The sequence below is a fragment of the Heterodontus francisci genome, unplaced genomic scaffold (assembly GCF_036365525.1).
Source record: "Heterodontus francisci isolate sHetFra1 unplaced genomic scaffold, sHetFra1.hap1 HAP1_SCAFFOLD_800, whole genome shotgun sequence".
Taxonomy (NCBI): domain Eukaryota; kingdom Metazoa; phylum Chordata; class Chondrichthyes; order Heterodontiformes; family Heterodontidae; genus Heterodontus; species Heterodontus francisci.
In genome coordinates this window covers 360451-368815 of record NW_027142223.1, presented here as the reverse complement: position 1 = coordinate 368815, position 8365 = coordinate 360451, and the positions used below count along the sequence as shown (strand labels likewise).

Genomic DNA, 8365 nt, shown 5'->3' with positions numbered 1-8365 from the left:
CAAAACCTAGGGCGAGAGGCATGACCCCCATTCCTGAGGATGTCCCCCAAAACCTAGGGGCGAGAGGCATGACCCCCATTCCTGAGGATGTCCCGCAAAACCTAGGGGGGAGAGGAATGACCCCCATTCCTGAGGATGTCCCCCAAAACCTAGGGCGAGAGGCATGACCCCCATTCCTGAGGATGTCCCCCAAAACCTAGGGGCGAGAGGCATGACCCCCATTCCTGAGGATGTCCCCCAAAACCTAGGGGGGAGAGGAATGACCCCCATTCCTGAGGATGTCCCCCAAAACCTCGGGGGAGAGGAATGACCCCCATTCCTGAGCATGTCCCCCAAAACCTAGGGCGAGAGGCATGACCCCCATTCCTGAGGATGTCCCCCAAAACCTCGGGGGAGAGGAATGACCCCCATTCCTGAGCATGTCCCCCCAAAACCTAGGGCGAGAGGCATGACCCCCATTCCTGAGGATGTCCCCCAAAACCTAGGGGGGAGAGGAATGACCCCCATTCCTGAGCATGTCCCCCAAAACCTAGGGGGAAGAGGAATGACCCCCATTCCTGAGGATGTCCCCCAAAACCTAGGGGGGAGAGGAATGACCCCCATTCCTGAGGATGTCCCCCAAAACCTAGGGCGAGAGGCATGACCCCCATTCCTGAGGATGTCCCCAAAACCTAGGGGCGAGAGGCATGACCCCCATTCCTGAGGATGTCCCGCAAAACCTAGGGGGGAGAGGAATGACCCCCATTCCTGAGGATGTCCCCCAAAACCTAGCGGGGAGAGGAATGACCCCCATTCCTGAGGATGTCCCGCAAAACCTAGGGGGGAGAGGAATGACCCCCATTCCTGAGGATGTCCCCAAAACCTAGCGGGGAGAGGAATGACCCCCATTCCTGAGGATGTCCCCCAAAACCTAGGGGGGAGAGGAATGACCCCCATTCCTGAGGATGTCCCCCAAAACCTAGGGCGAGAGGCATGACCCCCATTCCTGAGGATGTCCCCCAAAACCTAGGGGGGAGAGGAATGACCCCCATTCTTGAGCATGTCCCCCAAAACCTAGGGGGAGAGGAATGACCCCCATTCCTGAGGATGTCCCCCAAAACCTAGGGCGAGAGGCATGACCCCCATTCCTGAGGATGTCCCCCAAAACCTAGGGGGGAGAGGAATGACCCCCATTCTTGAGCATGTCCCCCAAAACCTAGGGGGAGAGGCATGACCCCCATTCCTGAGGATGTCCCCCAAAACCTAGGGGGGAGAGGAATGACCCCCATTCCTGAGGATGTCCCCCAAAACCTAGGGGGGAGAGGAATGACCCCCATTCCTGAGGATGTCCCCCAAAACCTAGGGCGAGAGGCATGACCCCCATTCCTGAGGATGTCCCCCAAAACCTAGGGGGGAGAGGAATGACCCCCATTCTTGAGCATGTCCCCCAAAACCTAGGGGGGAGAGGAATGACCCCCATTCCTGAGGATGTCCCCCAAAACCTAGGGCGAGAGGCATGACCCCCATTCCTGAGGATGTCCCCAAAACCTAGGGGGGAGAGGAATGACCCCCATTCTTGAGCATGTCCCCCAAAACCTAGGGGGGAGAGGCATGACCCCCATTCCTGAGGATGTCCCCCAAAACCTAGGGGGAGAGGAATGACCCCCATTCCAGATCATGTCCCCAAAACTTAGGGCGAGAAGCATGACACCCTTCCTGAGGATGTCCCCCAAAACCTAGGGGGGAGAGGAATGACCCCCATTCCTGAGGATGTCCCCAAAACCTAGGGGGAGAGGAATGACCCCCATTCCTGAGGATGTCCCCCAAAACCTAGGGGGAGAGGCATGACCCCCATTCCTGAGGATGTCCCCCAAAACCTCGGGGGAGAGGCATGACCCCCATTCCTGAGGATGTCCCCCAAAACCTAGGGCGAGAGGCATGACCCCCATTCCTGAGGATGTCCCCCAAAACCTAGGGCGAGAGGCATGACCCCCATTCCTGAGGATGTCCCCCAAAACCTAGGGGCGAGAGGCATGACCCCCATTCCTGAGGATGTCCCCCAAAACCTAGGGGGGAGAGGAATGACCCCCATTCCTGAGGATGTCCCCCAAAACCTAGGGGGGAGAGGAATGACCCCCATTCCTGAGGATGTCCCCCAAAACCTAGGGGGGAGATGAATGACCCCCATTCCTGATGCATGTCCCCCAAATCCTGGAAAAAGGGGATATGAACAGACACTCTTGCTCAACAGTAGATGATGAAAAGATTGTGCACAAACGTTCGGCCCGTCAGGATATTTTTCGCTTGCTCTCCTTCAGCCGGCGGTGCGGAGTTTCTGTGCGCTGTCCCTTTAAGAGGTGTCACCAGCGAGGGAGGAAGCAAAAGCCACGGCACCCGCTGCAGACAAACTGGGCGGCCGTGTGTAAAAGTTTGCCGTTCCCACACCGGGAGTCGAACCCGGGCCACCTGGGTGAAAACCAGGAATCCTAACCGCTAGACCATGTGGGAAGTGAGTGAAGAACAGAGGCACTGACACTATCGACACAAAGACAGTCCCCAGGCTCAGCTCACACTGCAGCTCCACACACACCATCCCCTGTGGCTAGAGGGAGTCAGCACCTCATTTCCACAAGGTGCACATTCTGTTTGTTGTCACATTGAACAACTTCTCCTTCAACTCCACTCACTTCCTTCAAGTAAAAGGTGTTGCTATGGGTACCCGCATGGGTCCTAGTTATGCCTGTCTTTTTGTGTCCGACTCAGGCCCCCTCCCCCAACTCTTTTTCCGGTACATTGATGACTGTATCGGTGCCGTTTCCTGCTCCCGCCCCCAACTGGAAAACTTTTATCAACTTTGCTTCTAATTTCCACCCTTCTCTCACCTTTACTTGGTCCAACTCCGACACTTCCCTTCCCTTCCTCGACTTCTCTGTCTCCATCTCTGGGGATAGGATGTCTACTAATATCCATTATAAGCCCACTGACTCCCACAGCTACCTCGACTACACTTCTTCACACCCTACCTCCTGTAAGGACTCCATTCCATTCTCCCAGTTTCTCCGTCTCCGACGCATCTGCTCTGATGATGCAACCTTCCGTGATGGTGCTTCTGATATGTCTTCCTTTTTCCTCAACCGAGGATTTACCCCCCAACTGTTGTTGACAGGGCCCTCAACCGTGTCCAGCCCATTCCCCGCACCTATACCCTGACCCCTTCCCCTCCCTCCCAGAACCGTGACAGTCTTCCCCTTGTCCTCACTTTCCACCCCAACAGCCTCCATATCCAAAGGATCATCCTCCGTCATTTCCGCCACCTCCAGCATGATGCCACTACCAAACGCATCTTCCCCACCCTTCCCCTGTCAGCATTCCGAAGGGATCGTTCCCTTCGTGACACCCTGGTCCACTCCTCCATTACCCCCACCACCTAGGTCCCTTCCCACGGCACCATCCCCTGCAGTAACAGGAGGTGTAATACCTGCCCATTTACCTCGTCCCTCCTCACTATCCCAGGCCCCAAACACTCCTTTCAGGTGAAGCAGCGATTTACTTGTACTTCTTTCAATGTAGTATACTGTATTCGCTGCTCACAGTGTGGTCTCCTCTACATTGGGGAGACCAAACGCAGACTGTGTGACCGCTTTGCGGAACATCTCCGCTCAGTCCGCAAGCAGGACCCCGAGCTTCCGGTTGCTGGCCATTTCGACACTCCCCCCCTGCTCTCATGCTCACATCTCTGTCCTGGGATTGCTGCAGTGTTCCAGTGAACATCAACGCAAGCTCGAGGAACAGCATCTCATTTACCGATTAGGCACACTACAGCCTGCCGGACTGAACATTGAGTTCAATAATTTCAGTGCATGACGGGCCCCCCATTTTACTTTTATTTTTAGTTATTTTTTTATTTTTTATTTTATTTATTTTATTTTACTTCATTCAGTTTGTTTCTACTGTGCCTACCCACTGTTTTTGTCCATGTTTGTGCTTTTGGCCAGGCTGTTCAGTTTTCTGTCAATTAACACCCTCTCTGTACTAACGCATTCTCTTTCAGCACACCATTAGCAGACCGTTTGCCTTTGCTCCCTGACCTTCTGGTCAGTTATTCTCTGTGGCCCTGTCCTATCAACACCGTCTCTTTGGTCATCTCTTGCCCCCACCCCTGCTTTACTTGCTTAAAACCTATTACATTTCTAATATTTGTCAGTTCTGATGAAGGGTCACTGACCTGAAACGTTAACTCTGCTTCTCTCTCCACAGATGCTGCCAGACCTGCTGAGTGTTTCCAGCATGTCTTGTTTTTATTTCAGATTTCCAGCATCCGCAGTATTTTGCTTTTATTCTGCTTGGCCAGTCTGTCTCACTTCATGCCTTCCTCACTCCCTGACAAAACACAGCTCTACACATCTGCTTTACCCATCCCCAGATATCGCACTCAAATTAAATACAGGATATTAGTAACAGTGTGCAGGGACAGAGGGACCTGGGGGTGCTTGTGCATCGATCTTTGAAGGTGGCAGGACATATTGAGAGAGTGGTTAGCAAAGCATACGGGAGCTTGGCCTTCAGAGGGGGTGCAGGAAGGAGGGCTTTAGGTTCCTGGGACATTGGGAGTGGCTCTGGGGGAGATGGGACCTGTACGGGCCGGACGGTTTGCACCTAAACTGAGCCGGGACTGAGTTCCTTGCGGGAGGTTTTGCTCGTGCTGTTGGGGAGCGTTTAAACTACTTTGGCCGGGAGATGGGTACCTGAGGGTAGATTCAGTTGGGACAAAATCAAAAATGAAAAAGGAAGGCAGAAAACTAATGGGTGAGTCCAAAAGACAGAGGAACTGAGGGTTAGAAAGTTAAAAAACAAGAGTTTGGCAGTGCTCGGGGGGGATTTATTTCAATGCAAGGAGCAGAGCAAATAAAACAGGTGAGCTGAGGGCGCAGATAGACGTAAATGTAGGGGGCATGATCAAGAAGTTTGCAGACGACACAAAGATTGGCCGTGTGGTAGATAGCGAGGGGGATAGCTGTAGGCTGCAGGAAGATATTGATGGTCTGGTCAGATGGGCAGAGAAGTGGCAAATGGAATTTAACCTGGAGAAGTGTGAGGTGATGCATTTGGGGAGGTCAAACAAGGCAAAGGAATACACGATTAATGGGAGAATACTGAGAGGTGGAGAGGAAGTGAGGGACCTTGGAGTGAATGTCCACAGATCCCTGAAGGTAGCAGGACAGGTGGATAAGGTGGATAAGAAGGCATATGGAATCCTTTCCTTTATTAACCGAGGTATAGAATATAAGAGCAGGGAGGTTATGCTGGAACTGTATAACTCATTGGTTAGACCACAACTTGAGTACTGTGTGCAGTTCTGGTCACCTCATTACAGAAAGGATGTAATTGCACTAGAGAGGGTACAAAGGAGATTTATGAGGATGTTGCCAGGACTGGAGAAATGCAGCTATGAGGAAAGATTGGATAGGCTGGTGTTGTTCTCCTTGGAACAGAGAAGGCTGAGGGGAGATCCAATTGAAATGTACAACATTTTAAGGGGCCTGGATAGAGTGGAGGTGAAGGTTCTATTCACCTTAGCAGAGAGGTCAGTGACGAGGGGGAATAGATTTAAAGTGATTGGTAGAAGGATTAGAGGGGAGATGAGGAAAAGGATTTTCACTCAGAGGGTGTTGGGGGTCTGGAACTCACTGCCTGAAAGGGTAGTTGAGGCAGAGACCCTCAACTCATTCAAAAGGAGTCTGGATATGTACCTCATGTTCCATAATCTGCAGGGCGACGGACCAAACGCTGGAAGGTGGGATTAGAATGGGTGGATCGCTTTTCGACCAGCACAGACACGATGGGCCAAGTGGCCTCTTTCTGTGCCTTAAACCTTCTGGGATTCTGTCTCTGTCCCACTCGCCACGGCTCCCGCTGCAGATTTTTTTGCTTGCTCTCCTTCAGCCGGCGGTGCTGAGTTTCTGTGCGCTGTCCCTTTAAGAGGTGTCACCTGCGAGGGAGGAAGCAACAGCCACGGCACCCGCTGCAGACAAACTGGGCGGCCGTGTGTAAAAGTTTGCCGTTCCCACACCGGGAGTCGAACCCTGGCCGCTTGGGTGAAAACCAGGAATCCTAACCGCTAGACCATGTGGGAAGTGGGTGAAGAGCAGAGGCACTGACACTATAGACACAAAGACAGTCCCCAGGCTCAGCTCACACTGCAGCTCCACACACACCATCCCCTGTGGCTAGAGGGAGTCAGCACCTCATTTCCACAAGGTGCACATTCTGTTTGTTGTCACATTGAACAACTTCTCCTTCAACTCCACTCACTTCCTTCAAGTAAAAGATGTTGCTATGGGTACCCGCATGGGTCCTAGCGATGCCTGTCTTTTTGTGTCCGACTCAGGCCCCCTCCCCCAACTCTTTTCCCGGTACATTGATGACTGTATCGGTGCCGTTTCCTGCTCCCGCCCCCAACTGGAAAACTTTTATCAACTTTGCTTCTAATTTCCACCCTTCTCTCACCTTTACTTGGTCCAACTCCGACACTTCCCTTCCCTTCCTCGACTTCTCTGTCTCCATCTCTGGGGATAGGCTGTCTACTAATATCCATTATAAGCCCACTGACTCCCACAGCTACCTCGACTACACTTCTTCACACCCTACCTCCTGTAAGGACTCCATTCCATTCTCCCAGTTTCTACGTCTCCGACGCATCTGCTCTGATGATGCAACCTTATGTGATGGTGCTTCTGATATGTCTTCCTTTTTCCTCAACCGAGGATTTACCCCCCAACTGTTGTTGACAGGGCCCTCAACCGTGTCCGGCCCATTCCCCGCACCTATACCCTGACCCCTTCCCCTCCCTCCCAGAACCGTGACAGTCTTCCCCTTGTCCTCACTTTCCACCCCAACAGCCTCCATATCCAAAGGATCATCCTCCGTCATTTCCGCCACCTCCAGCGTGATGCCACTACCAAACGCATCTTCCCCACCCTTCCCCTGTCAGCATTCCGAAGGGATCGTTCCCTCCGTGACACTCTGGTCCACTCCTCCATTACCCCCACCACCTAGTCCCCTTCCCACGGCACCATCCCCTGCAGTAACAGGAGGTGTAATACCTGCCCATTTACCTCCTCCCTCCTCACTATCCCAGGCCCCAAACACTCCTTTCAGGTGAAGCAGCGATTTACTTGTACTTCTTTCAATGTAGTATACTGTATTCGCTGCTCACAGTGTGGTCTCCTCTACATTGGGGAGACCAAACGCAGACTGGGTGACCGCTTTGCGGAACATCTCCGCCCAGTCCGCAAGCAGGACCCTGAGCTTCCGGTTGCTGGCCATTTCGACACTCCCCCCCTGCTCTCATGCTCACATCTCTGTCCTGGGATTGCTGCAGTGTTCCAGTGAACATCAACGCAAGCTCGAGGAACAGCATCTCATTTACCGATTAGGCACACTACAGCCTGCCGGACTGAACATTGAGTTCAATAATTTCAGAGCATGACGGGCCCCCCAGTTTACTTTTATTTTTAGTTATTTTTTAATTTTTTATTTGTTTATTTTACATGACTTCATTCAGCTTGTTTCTACTGTGCCTACCCACTGTTCTTTTCCATGTTTGTGCTTTTGGCCAGGCTGTTCAGTTTTCTGTCAATTAACACCCTCTCTGGACTAACACATTCTCTTTCAGCACACCATTAGCAGACCGTTTGCCTTTGCTGCCTGACCTTCTGGTCAGTTATTCTCTGTGGCCCTGTCCTATCAACAACTTCTCTTTGGTCATCTCTTGCCCCCACCCCTGCTTTACTTGCTTAAAACCTATTGCATTTCTAATATTTGTCAGTTCTGATGAAGGGTCACTGACCTGAAACGTTAACTCTGCTTCTCTCTCCACAGATGCTGCAAGACCTGCTGAGTGTTTCCAGCATGTCTTGTTTTTATTTCAGATTTCCAGCATCCGCAGTATTTTGCTTTTATTCTGCCTGGTCAGTCTGTCTCACTTCATGCCTTCCTCACTCCCTGACAAAACACAGCTCTACACATCTGCTTTACCCATCCCCAGATATCGCACTCAAATTAAATACAGGATATTAGTAACAGTGTGCAGGGACAGAGGGACCTGGGGGTGCTTGTGCATCGATCTTTGAAGGTGGCAGGACATATTGAGAGAGTGGTTAGCAAAGCATACGGGAGCTTGGCCTTCAGAGGGGGTGCAGGAAGGAGGGCTTTAGATTCCTGGGACATTGGGACTGGCTCTGGGGGAGATGGGACCTGTACGGGCCGGACGGTTTGCACCTAAACTGAGCCGGGACTGAGTTCCTTGCGGGACGTTTTGCTACTGCTGTTGGGGAGGGTTTAAACTAGTTTGGCCGGGGGATGGGGACCTGAGGGTAGACTCAGT

At 52.3% G+C, this 8365-nt stretch overlaps 2 non-coding genes across 2 annotated transcripts; both read right to left on the bottom strand.

The window, feature by feature from the left end:
• Positions 1–2415: 2415 nt before the first annotated feature.
• trnae-uuc (transfer RNA glutamic acid (anticodon UUC)) lies at positions 2416–2487 on the bottom strand. The gene has a single exon. It is a non-coding gene; the product is annotated as a tRNA-Glu (tRNA).
• A 3553-nt stretch (positions 2488–6040) lies between these two features.
• Positions 6041–6112, bottom strand: trnae-uuc (transfer RNA glutamic acid (anticodon UUC)). Its single transcript has one exon. It is a non-coding gene; the product is annotated as a tRNA-Glu (tRNA).
• Between the last annotated feature and the right edge of the window lie 2253 nt (positions 6113–8365).